This window comes from Balaenoptera physalus (assembly GCF_965194825.1).
Source record: "Balaenoptera physalus genome assembly, chromosome: 12".
Taxonomy (NCBI): domain Eukaryota; kingdom Metazoa; phylum Chordata; class Mammalia; order Artiodactyla; family Balaenopteridae; genus Balaenoptera; species Balaenoptera physalus.
In genome coordinates, this window is record NC_138897.1 from 77,602,927 (window position 1) to 77,625,564 (window position 22,638).

Below are 22,638 nucleotides of genomic sequence, written 5' to 3' on the forward strand. Positions count from 1 at the left end.
ACATAATATGTGTATACTAACATTGTATACATAATGTTAGTATACATTATGTGTATACTAACATTGCATACATAATATGTGTATGGCTAACATTTATTTGAGCCCTCCCTATATGCTATTGTGCTCTGCAATAGCCTTACAAGGATACATTAGCTTGCAGGTAAGAAAACTGAGGTTCAGAGAGGTGAAGCAACTTGCCCGAAGCCACACAGCTGGGAAATCTGACTCCAGAGCCTGACTTCCAAAGATCCCAAGTGAAAAGTCTCTTGTGTTCCCCCTGCTTCCCTGAGAGATTAGGAGTCCCAATCCCACCTCTCTGAGCTCTCTAAGCCTTAGCTTTGAACCCTGAGAGCCCAGACCTTCATCACATTCTTGATCCTCCCATGGACCTGCCTTCCCCGGTTTCCCTTTGCCTTGCCTTCAAGGTCCCTACAAGCAGCTACCACAGGGAAATCACCTCTATGATGCTGTATTAGTCCTGGACAATGCTGCTACCCACTGCCTCTCTCAAGGTGCCCTTTACGAAGCTCCCTGCCCAGTGAGAAATGCCCTGGAGAACTCAAGGTAAGGAAAAACATTGTTTCCTCTGAGGAACTAGGCTGCTTCCTCAATCTTAATAAACAAAGTTCTACAAAGGATCACGTTTCCCTTTTTGATGTGGCCATAAGGAAGCTCAGAGTCACATCTGCAGGTCAAAGGCAGTAAGCCCATTCATCCTGCTGGTCTGCAGTTTCTGCGTTGGTTTGGGTTGGCTCTGATGTCTACATCTAGCTATACTTTATGTTGGTTTTAGTTCCTTGTGATAGATAAATCGGGGCACACTCTAGCCCAAACATTGTACCAAGCTTTTTAATGACATTCACTCATGCATCCCCAACAAACCCCAGCAGTAGTACTGCTGTTACTCCCAATGTAAAGGTAGGGAAGTAAGGCTAAGGCACGCAGTCAGCTAGTGGCCAGTTCACGCAGGTTGCTGTGACTCTGTGCCCTGCTCTTAACCATCTTGCTTTCCAGGAAGTGGAGCCCATCTTTCCATGTCTGTTCACACCCTTGCTGACGCCCCAGGATCCCCAGCTCCACCCTCCCGGGAAACCTCCTCTTTGCTCCCCTTTTTTAGCCACTCAAGGAACCCATGTTCCCCAGTTTTCAGGACAATCTGGCTGAGGTCTGGGGCACAGATGGGAATCGTTTGCCAAAGCTGACATTGTCCGTCACAGCCCAGGCGGGCAAGCGAGCCTGTCCAGACTGTCCTTCTTTCTGCCCTCGGCTCCCCAGGGAGCCCAGGGGACAGATGAACTGTCCTGGCTCGGCTCCCAGATTCTTCCTGTGATCCCAAACTTACACCCATTTGGAACCGGGGCCTAGAGCTGGTCTGCTCTGAGGCTCCTGACACAGACTCCCCAAGCCCGTCTTGGCAGTCCTTTCTTTGGGACAGTTCCCATAGGTCCCCAGAAGGGGATGCCAGGGAGGAGGTGGTAGGGGAGGCAGGAGACCCGCTATGACAACGGAGCAAGTTGCTTCCCCATCTCTGAGCCTCAGTTGTGCCATCTGCAAAATGGGAATGATAATAACCCCTGCCCTGCTTACTTCTCAGGACCGCTGGGAGCACGTGTTAAGGCCCTTCAGCTTGTCCCAGGCTTGGTGAGGATGATGGAGAAGGACCCAGTCTGAGTCAAGGCCCTGGGAGGTCTGAGAGCTCCACTTTGTGGAGAGACAAAGCTTCCCGAAGTGAAGCAACACATTTGCTACGTGGCATCTGCCAAAAATTAAAAGCACTCTTTTTTTCAGAGCATCCCCGTATCTCAGGTCAGAGCAGAATGTGGGCACCAAGTGGGTCCTCAGGATATTGCTGTGTCCTCACGTGGTCTTCCCTGTGTGCGTGTGCGTGTCCTAATCACCTCTTCATATATGGACATCAGGCAGGTTGGATTAGGGCCCACCCTAACGACCTCACTTTTCCCTAATCACCACTTAAAAACCCTGTCTCCAAATACAGTCACATTCCCAAAGTACTGGGATTTAGGACGTCAACATATGAATTTGGGGGAGGGGATACAATTCAGCCCACAACACCTACATAGTTGTCATTATTGTTAGAACTTAACATTGCTATTTGCTGTTCCTCCAGATCGCTCCCTCTGTACTGGGATTGCCATCTGGAATGCACAGGGAATGCCTTCCTGCAAATCCGAAAAGACAGCAACCCCAGCAGAAAAATGGGCTAAAGATATAAACAGGTAATTTACAGGAGGGAAACCTCCAAACCCAGGTATTAGACAAACTGATCATCAAAGACATGCGAATGAGAACTGTGGAAAGGTTCTAGAAAGCTGGGATGGAGACCCCCTGGGGCTGGCACAGGCTTCATGCCTTGCTGCGGGTACCCGTGAACCCCTGCGTGCCCCCCAGCCCGTGTGCGGTGTTTGGAGGGGCATGCCTTAGCTTTGGTTCTCCAGAAGCAAACCTCACATAAGCCTTCCTGCAAAGGTGATTATCAAGGAAGTGTTCCAGGAAAAACCCAGTAAGGGAGTGGAGAAGTAGGATTAGGAAAGGGAGGAGGTCCGACAAGGGGGCAATGCCAGGCAAAATCCTGGGGAAGGCGGCCTTGGTTCATACTGGGGTCAGGGAACAACGGAGGTTGAATTCCAGGAGGCTATTTATATCCTTCCATCCTGTCCTAGGAGGTGCGCAGTCCCAGGCCTTCCCAGCGCCTGAGGGGCAGTCCTCTGACAAAGAGCCACAGGTGCGGGCTGTCGTAGCGAGAGCCCACCGGGAGGCTGTGTGCCCAAAAACAGTCAAAGATCCAGGGGTCTCAGGTGGCGCAGAGGCATCTGCTGACGGCTGGAAGCTGGAAGCTGCTTACGTCCGGTGTGGGAGAGGCAAAAAGCTTCGCAGCTGTTAGAGGCAACAGATTAGCAAGTGTACACACAGCAAAAGAACACAGCAATTTAAAACCACCTACCCAAATAGCACGTAAGTACACTGAAAACAAGCATCCAAAAGCAGCAACACTGTAACACACGTTTTGCAAGAACAGGGCCAAATAATGAGATACACACTGAACAGATTAGAATGGCTCCTTGGGAGCGGGGGTGGGAGGGAGAGGGAGAAGGAAAAGGGGAAAAAGGAAATGAATGCAGAGAAGAATGAAAATAAGACAAATGCGGAGGCCTCTGAGACAGATGGGGATGGGTGGAGGGGTGTCATTATGTCAGCCTTCCCTCCCCTCCTGAGGTCCAGAAAAACCCAAAGCAAACAAATACACACCCCAAATTCCTGCCCGGGGTTCAGGCTTGGGCAGTGACCAGCCCATGCCTGGGTCACTGAATCCCTCATAAAGCCACATTGGGCAGGGGAAGGACCAAACAAGCAGCCTTGTCCCTGCCCGGGGCCTTGAGAGCCCGGCCCTGCCAGCCCCCTCCATCAGGCTGGGAATGAAGGTGGACGAGCCCACAAAAGGAACAGCATCAACCCAGTCAGAGGTGGCTGTGCGGTGGCCAAGGCCCGATTCCTCCTGCCAGAGACCAGATGGACCAGGCAGAAGATACTGCTCAGATGGTCCTGCCCTGCCCACCTGGCCAGGGCAGACAGACCTCTGCTGGGGAAGGGGCAGGAGAGCTCAAGGCCACATCTGGTTCCTCCCACCACAGAGAGCAGAAACCTCAGGCAGATGTTCTTTGCTTAGTTTTTATTAAGCAAACGTGTATAGAGCCCTCACCAAATTCCAGGCACGTTTCTAAGCACTATTACGGAAGAGGAAATTGTCCCAGAGAGGTTAAGTGCCCAAGGTCACACAGATAGCTCAGGTACGCAAGATAGGCCAAATTCGTCATTCCAGACAGAGGAGGAAGCTCAGAGCCTGATGAGCTGCCAAACCCACTCTCCTTCCTTGTCCACTGCCTCGCCTCCTCGGGATGTTCCAGAATCCTCTAGTCATTGCCCCAGGGGAACCTCCCAAGAGTCCCCACGAGGTCAGGGTGTGCATTTTATAGGTGGGGCAAGACGAGGCTCCCCTGGGTTTCCCCCAAGCCTCCCTGCCTCTAGGTAATGGCCCTAAGGGGAGCATGTCACATCCCAGGTGCTGCAGGAAAAGCCCTTTGGAGGGGGGGCTCATTCATTCATCCATCCTTCAAGGTTGTGTGGAGCCCGCTGCCCCCTGGCCCTGGAGAGGAGGCTAGGGTGCCATGGGCATGGCTCTTCTCACCTGGACCTCCCCCTAACCCTGCAAGGTCACTGTCATCAGTCCTGATTTACCGGGGGGATGTCTGAGGCCAGGGATCAGTGGGAGAAGGGTCATTTGCCTGCAGTCACACACCTGGTTAGTGGCAGTGCAGGGATTTGAACACGGGTCCTTAGGAATCCAGGGCCCCACCTCCTCCAGCTGCCACCTGCTGGCCTATGTCCCCTGGGCTCAGGGGACAGCAGGGCTGAGAGCCATCTGGGCGGCAGACGTGGCCTTCAGCTTCCTCTCCGTGTCGTTGCCACGCCCCTCTGCCAGAGTCTGCAAAGGACTCGCTCCTGGTCTCTCCCTGCTTGCTTCTCCGTCAGCCTCTATTTTGGTCTCTCTCCCTTTGTCTCGTCTTGTATTCTCTGTCTGTCCCTGTCTCTGTGTCTCGCCCTGCCTCTCACCACTCTGTGCAGTCTCCTTGTCGTCTCTTTGTCTCCCTGTTCCCTCCCTCTCTCCCCACCCTCCCCCCTGAGAGGCCAAGCCACCCCTCACCTTCCGGCATCACTCACCTATGTGCCTCGCGGGCTACACCGCAGGCTGCCACCCTCTCTCCCAGCCCGCTGCCTTCCGGCTGCTGCCTCTCCAGCCTATGGCTAACCGTCTCCTGGCTGCAGGCCCCAGGCCGAGGGCAGGGGCTTTATCAGGGCCCGTGGGCGTGGGAGCCCATCGGGGAAACTGGAAACTCTTCCCCCCATGTTTGGCCTGGCTCCTGTCCCCGTCTCCCACCTCCCCCATGGCCCACCCTGACAGTCCGCCGGGCCGGGCGGCCCCGGAGGCCTCTCCTCCAACTTTCTGAGCCTCCAACAGGCTCCCGGGAGCTGGGAGGCCCCTCAGAGGGCATTCTGTTTTGTAGCCGGGGAAACAGAGGTCCAGGGGAGGGACTGACCCTCCCTAAGCCTCAGAGAAGGGGGCCTTAGCCTGTCTTGCACGTGATGTATCCCAGAGCCTAGAAGTCGGCCTGGCGCCTCACACACCTTATGCCTCACCACTCCGCGTCCCCCTCGTGGCATAGATTTGCAAACGAAGCCTCACTCAGAGAGGTGAAGGGACTCACCCCCGCTCACACAGCCTTTCAGCATCAGCCCAGGGTTTGAACCAAGGACTCTCTGACCCCCAAACCTTGGCTATTTCTACTTGCCCAAGATCACAGCCTCAGCCAGCAGGTGAAACGTAATGGGGCCTTCCAGGCATCACTGTCCCCATCACAAATGGCCCTCCTCAGCGGCGTCCCCACCTCCCCTAGGCCCTGCCAACCAGCTTTGGTCCTGATACCTTGGCCTCTGCCACAGTCCCCTGGCTGGTCCCATCCACCAGTCCCTCATCCTTCAGGGCAGAGAGAGGGGGCCTCCCAGCCCCACAGCCGACTCCAAGAGATACTCAGGGGTTACCATCCCGGGATCCCTAGCCCTGAGAGACTCAGGAATCTCGAAACCACACAGCAGCAGCCGTTCCAGCCACAGCCCTGGCTGCCATCGCTAGGACAGAATTAGCTCTGTGTTGGGAGAAAATTTCCTCCCTGGTCCCACGCCCACACCCGGGAGCTCTGGCTGAGTCACCGTAGTGGGGATTGAAGGCACTGGCTGCCTAACAGCCTGCCCCATTTTCTTTGGGTTGGGATGGGGCTGCGTTTGGGCTTAGGACTCTGCAGCGGTGGGCAAAAGCAAGGAGCTTATGCCCTTCGACGTGGGCAACCTGCTTGCTCAGAGGCCCCAGGAAACCTCCAGTGCCTGATGGGAGCACAGAAACAGGAGACCGCCTCCCCCCGCAAATGTCCACTCCGCTGCCTGGATCCCCCCCATTAGAATGGTCCGTGCCTTCTCCCCAATGTGCTCTGTCCTCAAATTCACTGCTCCCTGCTCTGTGCCCTGCAGGCTGAGCTGTAGGAATAATATTATTAACTACCTGCCCTCTGACCTCCAGTTGAGTTAATCCATGAAGGCCCAGCAGGGGCTGCAGGACAGGAAGAAAGCAGGTCGGGTGTTTATTGTCCCGGTGACCTCCCTGCAGGGTCTCCATGAGTCGGTCACAGCTACACAACCTGGGTCCCAGTAACCAGTCCCTCCCTGACCCCTCGGCCTAAGGGCAAGAAGGTCTCCTTGTATCTTAGACCTGGGGTCTAAGATACAAGGATACATCATTTATGCTGTCCACACTTTCTAAGTCCTCCATTGCCTAAGCACTCATCAAGTCCCCATTTGAGTGGGTCATCTGTTTCCCGCCGAGACCCTGACCCAGAATCCAGACTCTCCGTGTCTCCCCCTCTGACACCCACACGTCTGTTTCCTAAACAGCTCACAAATCTGGCCATCATTTCTGCCCGCCTGGGTGAGTGCTAGAGACCCCTAACCAGCATGTCACTTCCGCTATGATTTCATTTTCCACTTAGTAGCTGGAGAGACCGTTTCAAAATGCAAACCGCATCACAGCTCTGTCCGCTTAAAAGCCCCTGGCAGCTCCCCTTTGTTCTTAGAACAATGCTCACTCCTTACCAATGTCCCGGAGGCCCAAGCAGTCTGACCCCTGCCTACCCTAGGACTGAGCCGTGGCTGGCCCCAGAGAGAATCCTGACTCGGAAGCAGATTCCTGGCTCAGGTAGAGTGTGGACTCTTCCTTGCAAACCCAGCCCCACTATTTTACTGCAGACCCAGCAGCTATTCCAGCCACAAAAGACCCCCAAGATTATTTGGATGTACGTCTCTCTTTGGACATATGTCCAAGATTGTTTGGACATATGTTGTTTGGACGTATGTCTCTCTTTGTTTGGACGTTTGTCTCTCTTTCCAGGCCAAAAAGCTACTCTGGCCCCCACCGTGGGTCCAATGCACAAACACTACGAATTCTCTCAGCCACTCAGCTTACATCCAAAGCGGTCAGGGAAATAGCCTGGGTGTATCCCCCATAAACAGTGCCCCAGCCCCTGGAGGTGGCCTGTAAACAGATTTTCTCCCATGCTTATAACCCACTGGACTGGGAGGCCCGGCACCCCATTCGCTTAATCCCCTGAAGTCAGCCTTGAGTCCACTCACGCAAATAATCCCCGAGCTGTGTACACAGAGTATCTGGAAGGCAGCAGGCACAGGGGTTTTACGTGAGCCGCTCAGGATGTGGTCGGAGGAGGCTGCCAGTGGTGGTCGCCGTCTCCCCAATGCTGGCAATGCCTTCAGTGTTCTGCTCATGGCGTGGGCTTGGAGCCCAGACTCTGAGTGGCTCCTGGGTGCCCTGCGAGTTGTCATAGTTCCAGCCCCTGTCCCCCTAAATCCAGGCCAGCACAGCCCACCTTCAGCCCTGAGGGCCAGGCTGCATCTGATACCGCCCCAGAGCATGGCTTCTCCTCCGGGTACCTTGGGACGTGTGGAAGGGAGCAGCCAAAGGAACTGTCCCCATCTTTAGTGCCCCAACCTGCTGTGGGAGAGAAGGGCAAGGAAGCTGAAGACTGGCCTCATCTGCTTCTGCAGCCCTTCTTTGCAGCCCCTCCCTCTCTCTCTGTTACTCTGAGAACCTTACCAGGCCCCTGAAAGTCACTCCTGGACATTCCGGTAAAGAGATTTTGACCCTAGAATGCCAGGGTTAAATATTATAATAATCACCAAAATATCAATATTTTATTGATAACCTACTATATATGCCAGGACATTGAGAAACTTTACCTTATGTGTATCATCTCACACAAACCCAGGGGGATTATTATGGCCATTTTAGAGTTGAGGAAGCCAAGGCCAGAGAGGTTAAGAGTCTTACCCAAAGTCACGTGGCTAGTGAGAGGCAGAGGTAGGATTTGAACCCAGATTAAGAATACAGTGCCCTTTCTTTTATACCTTACAGAATCTGCTTGGCAAATGTCTTTAGATAAATCCCTGACCATTTGGGGCCTTGGTTTCCCCAACTATAAAACAAGGAGGTTGGAGTTGATGGTGTCAAAGGCTCTCTTCCAGCTTTAAAATATGCCATAATTGAATGGGCCAAGTGTCTGTCTATTCCCAGCCTTGTGCCCATAAAAAGACAGCATGGCTCAGCTCCACGCTGTGTGACCCCAGACAAGTTGCTTTACTTCTCTGAGCTATAGTTGGGTTGCCTATAAAATGGCAATAATAAAACCTTCCTTTCAGAAAATCCAGGGATCTGGATGAAGCGATCTCTTGGGACCCCTTGCAGGTCTAAGATCTCTGGGATGGAGGTTCAAGGTTAATTTACAAGCCTCCCCACCACCAAGACCCCAAGTCTGGGGTCCTTACTGACTGTGACAGTGTTGTCTCAGACTCGACCCCCCCTCCCCCTTCCCAGCTGCACAGTGGCTAAAAGCCCATACTTGAAAGTCAGCCAGACCAGGTTTAAAGGCCCTTCCTCATTCAGTGACTGTGGACATATTACCTCTCTTCTCCAAGCCTCAGTGTGCTCATTGGTAAAATGGGGCTGATATTATTACCTCCCTCCTAGGGTTACAGTGAGCATATCACGAAATGATGATGTGAACGTGGTATCTGGTGCACAGCAGGTGCTCAGCAAACGTTTGTATAGAAAAATCAGATGGTGACGTGTCTGTGAGATCCAGTAGCATCCCTGTCTCATGGAGGGGAGAAAGCCAGGCCGGATATCCAGTTTGCAGATTCTGAACCAAAGCAAAGGGCTGTGTTACCAGGAAGCCCACGGAGCTCAAAGATGAGCCTGGATGGTGTCTGGAAGCAGAGGAGGGCTGGGAGCCAGCCGGCGGTTGCTCTCAGCCTCCTCCTTCCAGACCAGATGCCGCCCGGGGCCGGATGAGGAAACGGTGGCTACTGCCATTCCCTCCCCCTCTCGGCCCCGTCTCCCTTCCTGGCATCCCCACATCCTCTGCCAGAACTTCTGCAAAGCATTTTTCAACTTGACTATAGTCCCTCTGTTAAAACAAGCATTGTCCCACTTCTGTCTGCACAGGGCATTAAAGCTTAACAAGGAAGTGCCTGGGCTATGTGGCCTCGGGCCCATTCTCCACATCTCCAACCTTCTGTTTCCAACCTGGCGCATAGAGATGGCCCAACATACTGTGAAGATGAAGGAAAATGATCTATATGAAGCACCTAGCAAAACAGCCAGCCGCTCATAGGGCCTCAGATGATGCCAATTCCCCCTTATGCCCATTTAACAGGTAAGAAAACTGAGATTCAAACAAGTTTCATGATCTTTCCCAAAGTTACCCAGAAAGTGAGCAATGGGTATAATCAGGAGCTTTAGGCTGGACTTTGGGCTTCTCCTCTCCTGGTTTCCCCTGGAATCATGTTCCATATCACTTAGAACTAGATTTCAATTCCAGCTCCAGCACTTAGAGGCTGTGTGACTTTGTACAGGTTGCTTCACCTCTCTGAGCCTCAGGCTCCTCATCCATAGCATCTTTCTCTAGGAGTTGTGAGAATACAATAAAACAAGGCTGGTAAAGTGCTTGGCATTGTGCCTGCCAGGATCACAATTACCAATACTATTAATACCAGTAATTAGTAATATTACAGGAAAGGGGGGGGGATTTATCTCACAGTGGTGAAACTGGAAAATATGTTTCCACCCTCTTGGTGGGGTCCTTTATTTTAGGATCCAAGGAGAACTTGGCAGGACACAGCCTTTTCTGGAATTCCCAGAATGTCAGGGAACGTTGGGTAAATTGGAGACACCAGGAGGCTGCAGCGTCAGGTCACGGACCCCTTTCCAGCCTTCTCCCATGTCCCATCTGCTCGTCGCCTGAGCAGCCCTGAGGCCCCAGCACATCTAGACGAGAGCAGCCCTGCCCAGGCCCCTCACTGTCTGCCCAACAGCCCTGTTCACTCCAGGCCACTTTGTTTCGGAGACTTCCTGTCTCTGGCCTGGAACGTTCTCCTCCATGGCCCTGTCACAGGAGGAAGTGTGCGCAGCATGGGCCTGGGGTTCCAGGAGTGCGGTTTGGCACCTTTGCCTGGGAGAGGTCAGAAAACAGAAGCCCTCTTGGAGGGTGAGGGAGGGGAAGGGAGGGCGACGTGGGGTCCCTTCCAGACAGGCTGACTCAAACCCTCCAGGAGGCTGAGAAACTTCCGACAAGATGGTCTTGACATTGGGCTAATGGAAAGCTCAGAAGGCCAAGGATTCTTCCCTCCAATTCTCCAATCCTCCTCTCTCCCTTCCTCCATCCTTCCAAGAGATATTTATTAAACACCTACTGTGTGCCAAGCCCAGATCCAGATCAAGATCCAGGGGCTACAGCAGGGAACAAAATGGACGCATCGCTTCCCTGGAGGGGCTGGCATTCTCAAGGGTGAGGATTGGGTAACAAACAGATAAACAAATTTGTAATAAAGAAGACAAACACCTCTAGAGCCAAACTGCCTGGGTTTGAACCCCTGCCCTGCCGCTCACCAGCTGTGTTACTGTGGGCAAGTCACCACACCTCTCTGTGCCTCAGTTTCCTCATCTGAAAAATGGGGGTGATAGCTCTTTCCTCACAGGGTTGTTACGAGGATTAAATGAGTTTATGTTGGCAATGTTTAGAAGCATGCCTGGTTCATTGGAAGCACCATGTAAGTGCTGGAAAAATGAAACGAATGTAACAGGTGGTGATATATGCTATGAACTAAAATATAAAGAGGAGTGGGGCATAGAGATGGGGGCGGGGTGCTATTTTAGGCAGAGTGTTCCGAGAAGGCCTCTCTGATACGGAGACCTTTGAGCAGACTTGAATACAGGGAGAGGGAGACATTTCACCACCTGATGGAAGAGCACTTCAGGCAGTGCGAAGGGTAAGTGCAAAGGCCCTGAGGCAGGAGCAGGTTTAGCAGGTTCAAGAAACAGCATGGATCCATTCATTCAAACATCCATTCAATAAGCAGCTAGTGAATACCTTCTAAGTGTCACACTCCTTGTTGGAGACTGTGGGAGTCTATGCCCCCAAGTAGGGGAGGTGGGTGCGGGAACATGGCATAGTCAGTGCTCTGAGATGTCACCTAAAATCCAGACTTCCAGCCAACCAGCCCTATTGGGCCTGCATCACAGACAGGATGGGGTTCTTGGCAGCCTCCCTATCAACCCCTTGACTCTGGGGCAATGAGTCTGCTGTGATTCACCGTGGAGCCTGCCCTGGCTCCCTACTGTTGTCAAAACAAGAGCAAGATGAGAGAAAGATGAACAAAGTCATTCTCACTTTCAGCTTTAATGGGAGAGTGTGGATTTCTTTGTGGAAGTGGAGGATGTTCCGATGTTAGTCGATCGTGTCTCCTGCCTGACCTTGTTGCTGGCTGAGTTTGTGGCCCTGGCTCTGTACAAAGCGAAGGGAAGGTAGCCAGGGAAATCAGGGGAGGCTTCTGGGAGGAAGTGACATTTGAGCTGAGGCTTGAGGGGTACGAAGCCTTTGCTTAATGGAGCAGTGGAGGGAGAAGGCATCTCCGCAGAGGAAACTGTGTGCAAAGGTACAGAGGCTGGGTAACGTGAGGTTAGATTGTGTGTGGGTGTCTGTGCGTGTGTGTCTGTGTGTGTGTGGTGGGGATTTTGGGGGGATGGCAGGAGACGTGGCTGAGAAAAGAAGAGGGGTTCAGATTATGAGACCTCCTGCAATCTACCAAATTTATCCTGTGGGCAATAGGGAGCCATGGGTGGTTTTTAAGCAGAGGGATGTCCATTTTTCTAAACAACCCCAGCTCTAACCCAGATGGCTCATACAGAGACTGCATTGGAAGAGGGGAGACTGGAGGCAAGAGGCTAGCAAGAGACCTGATGAGCTGAGTGAGAATCCCCCACCAGCTCCAGGTCCACTCAGAAGTGGCAGTTTTTGGAGGCTTCAGAAATCAAGGGTCCCATCACAGAGCCGGGGAGTCTGGCAATCTCCCCATTTTCTTGAGGGAATTCTTCCTCAGCCGGCATGGGCACATTTGCCTCAAGAGCCATTTCCATGGCAACTGCCAATGCGCCAAGAAAAATCTTGGATGAGCAGAGGAGTAGGGACAGGATACACCAAAATGAGTCTTCATGGAAGAAGCCAGGTCACACTGGCCAGTCCCAGGGGCTGAGACCCAACCCCAGCCCCAGAATCCCGGATGCCACAGACGAAATCTGGTCACCATGGCAACACTGATTCCGCATCCTTGGGTATCACTGGGGATGGGGAGAGACAGGAGGGAGGAAATGCCAAGGGGCAGCCAGACCAGTAGCTTACAAGGTATGCTAATCCTAGGATGGGTGTGAGAGGCAGGTAAGTGAAGAACATGGGTGCAGATGAAAGAGCAGCCTCTGGGGTCTGATTCTTGGATTCAGAAAGGCATCCCCTACCCAAAAATGATGCCTGGTAAACCCTGTTGCTAAGCCTTGAATTCCACCATTAGAGTTCTACTTTTAACTCCCCCACAATTAACTGCAGTAAAAGTAATAATGGCCTGGGGGCCAACACCCCCCCCACCGCCATTCACTGGCTCAGGCTGGTTGGGGGCAAGGCTGGAGCAGTTGTGGGTGTGGAGAGAAGCGAGGGAGAGAATAGTTTATGCTAAATGATGGGGGTGGCAGGACATCTCAAGGATGCAACCTGATCCCCCCCTCCCCGTCTTCCACTCCAGCAAACCTGAGGAGTGCATTGAGGGCTGAGCTTAGAGACCAAACTGACAGAACCTCCCATCGTGTCCCTGGTTTGCTGTGTGACTTTAGGCAAGCACTTTCCCTCTCTGATCAGGCCTCAGTTTCCACATCTCTAAAATGGACAGGTTGGACTGAGAGAGGAATACTTTGGAGTGGAGGAAAGAGAGAGTAGGAAAGCAAAGAAAGTTGGGGTGCAGTGTGGAGGAATTATGGGGGTTGCAGAGCTATGAAAGACAAAAGGCAGAAATGTTGCTATTGTGTAATCATTAGCTATTCCTTGAAATAGAATTTGGGGGGAAGGTTAGACATCCAGCCCATCAAACTCAGGCTCTCACTGAGGCCAGACGGTGGAGGGGCTGAGTGCCCAGCTGGGGAACCAGGCTGCCTGGGGTTAATCTCAGCAGTGGGACTAGGGGAGGATCATTTACCTGCCCTCTGCCTCAGTTTCCCTATTTGCAAAGTGGGGGAAATAGTAATACCTCTTGCACTGAACTATTCTGCGATTAAATAACTTGACATACGTAGAGCGCATAGCATAGGTCCTGGTTCTTGTTATCTCACTATTGATGAAACAAGGCTGAAAGGATCTACTTGTGTGCACGTGTGCCTGATCCTGACGTTACCAAGTTCCAGGGAAGGGATGTTAAGGGGAAAAGGCAGCCCAGATCAGGAGGCTGGGTGGAGATAAGCTGTAAAAAGAGGAAGGGAGGGCCCCTGGCTGTGAGCACTGAACTCTGTTCCCCTTAGCCAGCCCGAGGGAGGTCAGCGACACGCACACACCCACCCAAGACAGGGCGGCAGGGTTCATGGGAAGCCGCCGGCTGGGTTCAGGGAGGGGCCGCAGGGGGAACCTTGGACCCCAAGTCCTTCCAAGACGACCCACTCCCTTGTACCCCCAGGAGCCCAGTGTCCCTTGAACGCGTGGCAGTCAAGGCCTCTGGGCATTTGCTCTTACAGGTTCCTCTGCTGGGGGTTAGAGGAACCTTTTCTTGTCCTCTTGCTCCTCCCAGCCTCACTACGCACTGGACAAAAAGACAGGCAGAACAGAGAGCAAATGGTAAGAAGACAGAGAATGATCCTGCTGGCATGTGCCAGACGTCCGGCTGGATGCTTTGCCTTCCTTATCCCCCCATAGCCTGACCAGCTCCCCACCCAAGGCGGAGATGGTTATTATCCCCACTTAACAGGTGTTGAAACTGAGGCTCTGAAAGGAACCTGGTCAGGATCACCAGACAGCCCTGGTGGAGCCAGGACTTGAACTTGGATCTGTGGTCTCCAGAGCCCGTGCTCCAGTGCACCCCAGCTGCAATCCACACAGCTGTTTACAATGTTCTCCTGTCCTTATCGCAGTGCTTCTAAGCATCCTGGGTGGGCTGCTAGCCTCTTTCACTGCTAGGCCGTGACAAGCCTTCAGGCCGCATCCCTTCCTCTCCCTCCTTCTTCCCCGGGTTCCCAGGTGCAGCCCTGGTGGGGGAGGAATCTAAACCACTGAGAGGCTGGGGGTGGGAGGTGGTGATAACAGTGGCCCTTACTTGTCAGGCGCCGACTGTGTACCCAGTGCCTCTACTCAGAACAAACCTTTAAGGTGGGTATTTTCATTGCCATTTTGCAGATGTGGAAACTGAGGCACAGAAAAGCAAAGCCACTAGCCCAAGATCCCACACCTAGGAAGAGGCAGAGGTAAGATTTGAACCTGGGCTGTTCTGACACAGGGGCCCACATCTTCACTCACCGTGGCTGCCCTCGATGTTCTGCGACTTGCCGGCTGGGGACTCCACTGTGTGCAAGGCCCTCTGTTTCTGCGCCCGCTGACTCCCCCGTGCGCAGGGCAGGCAGGGGAGCCGTGTCGCACATAGCCACAACCCCACCTCAAAGAGCCCTCAGTGACCCGACTCACCCACCTCTGGCCAGTGCAGTCGCCACACGCCAGGCTCCAGGGCAGGCAGGGGGCTGCAGAGGCATGTCCAGCCAGGAGGACCCCGGAGAGATCCTGCAGGCCTGAGCCGCCCCAGCCGCGCCCCACTCAGGCTGCCAGCACCAGGCACAGGGCCCCTGGGGCACTCAGGCAGGCTCTGGCCCCTTGGAATTGCCTGGCTCCAGCCCAGGCAGCTGACGGAAGGGCTGGCATTGGTGGAGTATGTAGGAGATCCCCACCCTGTTCCCAGGCTTGGGGGGAGGAGGGACAGGCTGCCCTCCCCCTTGACCCTGTAACTGTGCTGTCACCTTTTCCCAAAGAGAAACTCAGCCTTGCCCCAGAAAGGGTATCGCTGGGAAAACTGCCCCCCACCCTCAGTGGAAAAAACAGACAGTTGAAGCCCAGAGGAAATGTCAGAATCCTTAAAAGCCACTGCTGGAGAGGCTGTAGGATCGAGGGGTCTGCCACCCCCATGTTACAGAAAAAGGAAACTGGCTCAGAGCAGCGGAGGGCTTAAGCCTCACGTAGCTTCAGCAAAGCCAGGTGCCAAGGCCAGCCTGACCCCTGAGATCTCGGGCCATGACTCAGTCTCTTCATCTGCAAAGCGGGCCAGTGTAAAGCTTACATGAGATCACAAATGCAGGGTATATAGGTTGACCAGTCATCCCAGTTTGGGGGTGTCCTGAGAAATAGGACTTTTGGTGCTAAAACCAGAACGTTCCAGGCAAATCAGGACAGGTAGGTGGCCCTGCCTATATAAAAATCCCAGCTCCAAAAAACACACCCCGTGGCTGTGATGTTTAAAGGAAGCTACTTCTGGAGTCGCATAACACTGAGTTTGTATTCTAGCTCTGCCATCATTTAAAAAAAAGCAACAACTTTGTTTTATTTTTTCATTCAGTTAAATTCGACAAATCTCTGCCAGGCACTGTGCTAGGCGTGGGGATGCTGTAGAGAGCAGAATGCGCAAAAAGCGGTGCCTGGTAGAGCTTAGAAAGACACAAGACATCATCACACAGGCAGCAGGAAGGGGAGCCCTCCTGGTAAGCTGCTTGGTTTCTGAGGCTTGGTTTCACCTCGAAATGGGGGACCATCCACTTAGAACCTCCTGTCGGGCATCCCCTGGGCCCTCAAGTCATCACTCAGAAATAAAATCATCAGAAAAAAACCTCTCCCTGGGTTCTGCTATTTTCCAGAGAAGGTTGCCCTTCTCTCTCTTCCCCCATCCCCACAGCAGAACTTTTAGAAAAACCCATCAAGTCATTAGAAAGCTCTTCCTTTTTTTACTAAACTGAACTCCAGCAACCTGCCACATTCCCCTCAGCCTGGGTCAGCCCCCTGGAGTCACACAGGATAAGCCAGCCACCTCCTTCCCCTGGCAGCGGCCACTTCCTCACTTTAACCTTGGCCAGCACTTCCTCTGCATCATTCTTAACCCCTTACCTGCTGGTCACTACAGCTGGGACCGCTCTTTCCCCGGGCAGGGAGAGGGGTGTTTGCAGGCTGCTTTTGCTTGCAGGTTTGTCAAATTTTTTGTTTGCTTATGTACCGGCTTGGTCCCAAGGGTGAGATAAAGCTCCAAAGAGGCTCATGTATCCAAGGGAACGTAAACTAAAAGTGAGAGTGGGGGCTTCCCTGGTGGCGCAGTCATTGAGAATCTGCCTGCCAATGCAGGGAACACGGGTTCGAGCCCTGGTCTGGGAAGATCCCACATGCCGCGGAGCAACTGGGCCCGTGAGCCACAACTACTGAGCCTGCGCGTCTGGAGCCTGTGCTCCGCAACAAGAGAGGCCGCGATAGTGAGAGGCCCACGCACCGCGATGAAGAGTGGCCCCCACTTGCCACAACTAGAGAAAGCCCTCACACAGAAACGAAGACCCAACACAGCCATAAATTAAAAAAAAAAAACAAAAGTGAGAGTGAAAGGAGGAAGGGAAACATGGGTGGAGACAGAAAACGGAGCCAGGGCTGAGGGGAAAAATGCAGACAATAAGTAATGTCCTAAATACTTAGCCTGGGTGGGCCACAGAGTGGACTCACAGACTCCTGGTCTGGAAAAGAAAAACCAGTGACAGGAGTCACGTGCCCCTTGGCTCAAAACAAACCCACTTCGGGGAAGGCGAAACCTTCGGGGACCCGGAGCAGAAGGACCCTGCCCGGAGCTCCGTGTGGAGAGGACCCAGCGTGATGTGCAGGCCAGCATCCTCAGCGACGTGCTGACGGTAGATGCAGGCTTGAGGTTCCAGATGTTTCAGGAGAGGCTTCCAAACACTGGCTGCCTGAATACAATACCCCCTCCTGTAAGCTGGCAGCTCTGCCCCAAAAGGCCATTCAGTAGGAGCTGCTTTCCCCAGACGTGCCAAGGAAGGAGTGACTATTTGCTTTGGTCTAGACATCCAGGGTTATGCATTGCTGGCTTAATGGGAAGAAATTTCTAGAATGTCTGGGAAAGGGCCTGAAGTGTGTGGCCCTCAAGACATTCTCGCTGATGCCGTTTCTCTGAACTGATGTCTTGATACTATAAGCAGTGGAGAGCAGGACATTATTCTCTGTGACAAATGCTAGAACCCAGCCATGCTCTCCACCAGCCGGAGATGGGCCTGGGGTGTCATGACGCTCACTGCCCTGGGCTTGCTTGTCTGTTACCCTGTTCTATGGTGAAAGGATGCTGACAAGGACACTCACGATTCCTACAAGCATGGGTTTTCAGTCATTACCTTCTCCAGAGGATCTCTGTGTCCACTGAATATTAGCCCACGAGGACATATTTCTTTCCTACAAACACTTCATCGAGGGGTCAAGCATTCAAGGATTCTCTTGGAATGAGATGGCAAATCCACTGTGAGACATCAGCTGGACCGGCCGTGGCCACAGGGGCCACTGGGAGCACATGTCAGCCACCAGGATGACATGGATGCTGGAGGAAAGAGTGGGTCCTACATAAACCTCAAACAGGACCCTCTCAGGCCAGGTTCAAGGAGACCAGAAGGAACTTTCTCCTTGTGACATCGAGGAAGCTGGAGTCAGGTAGAGTAGGCTTAAAATCCCAAATATGTTCTTGTGGTGGTCAAAGAGATAACGGTGATGAAAGCCACGGTCATTAGCGTTTATAATATCTCTTCACAGTGGCACTTGCTTTAGCCTAATGGGCATCCATTCACAATTCTAAGTTGGCTTTTTAAATTTAAATTTTTGACTAAGCTACATAACTCCATCTACTTGGTGATGTTCAAAACTATCTAAAATTATAAAAAGGTTAGAATGCAAATCCTCGTTCTATCCTGCCACCATCTACCCAGTCCCCACTGTACCCAAATCCTTTTGTTTCTTATGTCTCCTTCCAGAGTGTCTTTAAACAAATACAAATATATATCCAAGTTCTTCCCTCTTTTGCATAAAAGTTGGCCTATTACACACACTATTTTACAGCTTGTCTTTCTTACCTAACAATATACCTTGGAGATGATTTCATATCAGTGTGTAAAAAGCACCCATCCTTTTTGATGGCTGCATAGTATTCCATTATTGGATTTGCCTTCATTTACTTAACCAGTCTCCTGGGCACGGGCACTTGGCTTGTTTCTAGTCTCTTACTGTTAGAGTTCATCATCGTGTATGTGTTACAGTATTACATGAAATCATTGTGTGTGTGTGTGTGTGTGTGTGTGTGTGTCATTCCCCACTTATTCTTAATAGTGTCTGGGGCTCTCAAACCCTTTCTTTTATGATGAGCAAACAAGTCTTAAGCCCTTCCTTTGCACTGGCTATGCTGTGATTTCATCCATCAAAAAAAAAAAAAAAGCTTCAGAGCCATGTAGACTGGGATCAGAAATGAATTCTGCAGTGTATGAAACTATCTGCAGAGTGTGGGAGACAGATTTAGGCCCGAGGCACCCTCAACAACCCCAAAGGGTAGATCTGGAGCCTGTAGGTTCCCAGAGAAGAAGGCACTCAGGCTAGAGGAGGCACAGAACAGGGTAGTGACAGACCAGTCAGCAGATTTCTCGGGTCGACCCCGAGCTCAGAGCCTGGAGCCTGAGCCCACGGGAAGCCATTTTCTGGAGCTGGCTTGGCCGCCTTGAGCAGCCCCCAGCAGCTGCCGACTTGAAGCTGTTTTCTGCTTTCATTCTGTTTTAAAATAAGGCCGTGATCGCATTCCTGGAGTGTGGAGAAACCTCTCCCCTCCATGAACAGGCCCTGGCCATCCCCGCCCCTCAGGAAAGGATCCAAAATAATTTTCCACCCATTTCTCATGAAGAACAAATCTTGGCGGGCAACAGAGTGCCCACCCCACGCCCAGGCACTCCTTGTCTCTCCCGTATAGGACTCACAACTTCCCAACTTGGGATGGGCCCCAAGTGGCTGACAGAAGAGCCTTTGTCTCCCTCATCCCTCTTCCTCACCCTCCTGCCAAGAATCCTGGCAACGTCTCACTGGTGTAGGTTTCCAAGGGCCCCCGCAGTTTGTAGCCACAAGAGGGGACCCTTGAAACCGCCGTGATGCTGAGCCGTGGGAACCATCACCGTGAGCCCTCAGGATCCTTCCCATCTCTCACTTTGCTCCAGCCTCCCAAGGGCCCTGATACTACCCTCACCTCACAACTGAGGAAACTAAAGCTCAGAGGGGGTCAAGCAACTTGCCCAAGGTCACACAGTTAAAAAATGGAGGAACCAGGACTTGAACCCAAAGCCATGCTCAACGTGTGATAGTGAAGAGGGCAGGCTCTGGAGCTGGGCCATCCAAGTTCAAATCCCAGTTCTGCCACTTACGACTTGTGAGACTTCTTTGTCGCCTAAATTCTCTGTGCCTCACTTTCCCGATCTGCAAGACTGCACAGTAATACTACATACCTCACAGAGTTGGTATTAGAATTAAATAAGAGAAGGAATACAGAGCATCCAGAACCATGCCTGGTCCACGTTAAGTTCTCAGTAAATAATCTATCACCGTTTCTGTTATTAGTGTTGTCAAGTATGATTACGATTCTTACGATTGCCTGGCATTGCCCCAGACCTGAATGTGGTACAGTCATAAGGGAGTGTGAGTATACAAAACCTCGTCTCAGAGCTTCTTTCACACTGAGGTGTAAATATCTGCTCACAGATTACATATTTCTCATTCATACATTCAGGAAACCTCACGGAGCCCATATTATCTGCCAGGTAGCAGGCAAGCAGCTAGGAATACAAAGATATAATTCCAAGTCCTAAGAAACCCAAAGCCAGGTTCCTCCTCCCTCTGCTCCTCTTTCCATGGCCAGAATCATAGATACTTACTCCACTTTGGCCTTCCTCTCCCCAGCTCCCACCTTCTAAGGAAATGAACGAGCAACTTGAAATGAGCCCACCCCTCAGGTGAGGTCCACAGCCACACTAGCTCCGCCCACCATCCTGCTCCCCTCCCCCCAAGCCAGGACACCCTCCCTGCTGGGAGCATTCATTCATTCATCCATTCTATAACAGGAATAGAAGCTGCGCCCTGGAAGCTCTAGCACAGTCACATTCAAAGAAACAGTCCAGCAGCCATAAGCACTTCTAAATAATTCAAATTTTACTGCCATCTCTCAAAGAACCACAAAGAATATTGTAGTAGGTGTTGGTAGCCCAGATCCCCTTTACCAGAGGGGGGCACCCATCCCACAGCTGCAGAGAACGCTAGATATCACAGCTCACCGTTGCCCCCTTCTCCTGAGAACTGCCCTCAGCCAAGCAGGAGCTGCTTCTCCCCGACTGCCATGGGGTACAATTCAGGCTCCAGAGTCCACCCACCCCCCCGGTATCAGGCTGAGGCTAGGCTCCACCTGAGACCATATTCTTGCTGACCTCCTCCCTGTGCCCGATCCTTGAATGCAAATTTAAGAGTGTGCCCCCCACAAACCCACTAATCAGGATAAATAATACTTTCATGCAGTATTGAAAAATCAAAGCTAATGCATAAAAGGCACGATGAGCAAAATATCAAAATGTTCAATAAAGATGAGATCCAACCCTGAAATGGCATGACCCTGCCTCCCTTCCCTCACCAAATCCCAGCCCTGCCTGAGACACACCCTTACCACCTCCCCTTCACCAAATCCTCACCTCAGGCTCTGCTTCTGGGGAGCCCCCGCCTAAGACAGATATCCAGCTCAGAAGCCACAACAAGCCTCTTGGGACTGTCTTTTACTCATTCCTCTCCTGTGTATCCACCACCTCGACAGAGGCCCTACGACCCCTTCTCAACTCCTGCCCACTCAGCCCCCTTCCCACCAAAATCTCGCCCTCTGTCCCAGCCAGAGCAGGCTCCCTTCACCCCTTCCCAGCCCCCTCCTGTGTCCTTCTGACCCACGATCAGCATCTCCCCCTTTCATTCTCTCTCCCCCAGTCCTCTCCCTCCCCGCCCACTGCCTGGCCTCTGAGTCATGACGGAGGCCTCACATGGCAACCATTGCATCCTGTTGCCCCCGTAGGGAGCCCATGGTGTGCCAGGTACATCCTCCTCTCTGAAGTCCAGCCCTGGCGCTGGCAGCCGGAGCCTTCATCTCCATGCCCAATTTCTCAGTTCTTTCTGGGCGCCCCACCTCAGCTGCACCCGTGCCCTCCCTCACCTCAAAGGAGCCCAAGAGACCCTCTGAGCTCAAGCGAACTCCTGAACCAGTTACATTTCCCAAATGCTTCTGAGACTGTCCTAGACTTACCACTTTTCTAGGTTTGCCAAGTAAGGGCACGGCAGAATTAAAACTGTCTTTGACCATCTTCACCATTTCAGAAGACAAACAGTATGTTAATACCGACAAAAATCGATGGGACATGGACTCATCCCTCTCAGCTGAAAATATTTCACTTTGTGAAAAAAACAATCACTCGATTGTCTGTGTTCTCTCTTTTCGTTTCTCTGCAGGCTGGTAAAAAGTTGGCCACAGACAGGTTCCAGTGGGCCGGGGTTCTCAACCCCCCTTTCGACATCAGGGGAAACTGAGACCCACAGAGCAGCTCTGTCTTTCCCGTCCAAACCCACGTCCTTGAATCTTCCCCGGAGGGAAACCATGCTGAGGTAGGAGGCCTGGGTTCCAGGCCCAACTCTGCTCCTAATTTTCGAAGAATCTGCACAAATCTCTTCCCCTCTCTGAGCCTCGAACCTGTAGATATTTCAGATGACCCTGAAGATGCCCTCTGGTCCAGCATTGAGGACATGGGGCTCAGACCCTGCCCGAGCTCAGGAGCCAGCACGGCTGAAGAAATGGTCTGGACACCCAGGCTTCTTTCTCCGACATCACGTTTGGGCCTCAGTTTCCTCTTCTCGGAATGCAAGTGTTGTGGTTAATGCTGTCTGGGTTCAAACTCTGGCTCTGCCTTTACCAGCTGTGTGACCTTGGGCAAGTGACTTAACCTCTCTGTGCCTCTGTTTCCTCACCTACACAGCGGAGAAGCAAGGGAAGAGGACTCAATTGTCTGTGAGTGTCCCCCCTCAGACCTGACCATCCATGCATTCTCTACCCCAAGTTTCTCCAAATGAACCACAGAGATAGGAATCAGGTGAGGGGCCTCTCCCTGGAGCTGAGCCAAAGATTTCCAAGGGACACAATTTTGGTCTTTAAACGGACGGGAATATTACGATGTTGAACACAAAAGTCCCATGCTTTTTTTTTTTTTTTTTTACAAAGTGTATGTCCTCAAAAGAATTATGTGTGTTTTAAAAATAAGGCACACGACCTCAAAATAACTTTAGTCAGGGTTGGTTTTCCGTAAGGGAAAGAGGGGGCTTCAAGTGATGCCCCAGATCCTGTCCCCCAAAATATCAGGGGGTGGCCCTCTGCTGTGGGGGCTCATGTGTTCATTCCCTCACTAAGGGTTAATGAGGGCCCACGATTCAGGGTGCAGGTACGTGCTTGGTTTTGCCCAAAGATGCTCCATCCGCTCCAGCTCTGGAAGATGTCGGTTGGCTCAGAGCACCGGCTGCC

The 22,638-nt window shown here is 52.3% G+C and overlaps 1 protein-coding gene across 6 annotated transcripts in view; it reads right to left on the reverse strand.

Moving 5' to 3' along the window:
- Positions 1-22,638, reverse strand: part of CMKLR1 (chemerin chemokine-like receptor 1) — a 39,518-nt gene that overhangs the window by 7,281 nt on the left and 9,599 nt on the right. The window contains exon 1 of one of the 6 annotated variants that reach the window (XM_082417562.1): positions 14,686-20,705. The exons of 4 other annotated variants lie outside the window; for them this stretch is intronic. The gene's annotated coding sequence lies outside the window, so the exon portion shown is untranslated. Of the gene's footprint in view, positions 1-4,737; positions 4,966-14,685; positions 20,706-22,638 lie in introns of those variants that run through there. One more of the 6 variants, XM_082417566.1, reaches the window with a different exon arrangement.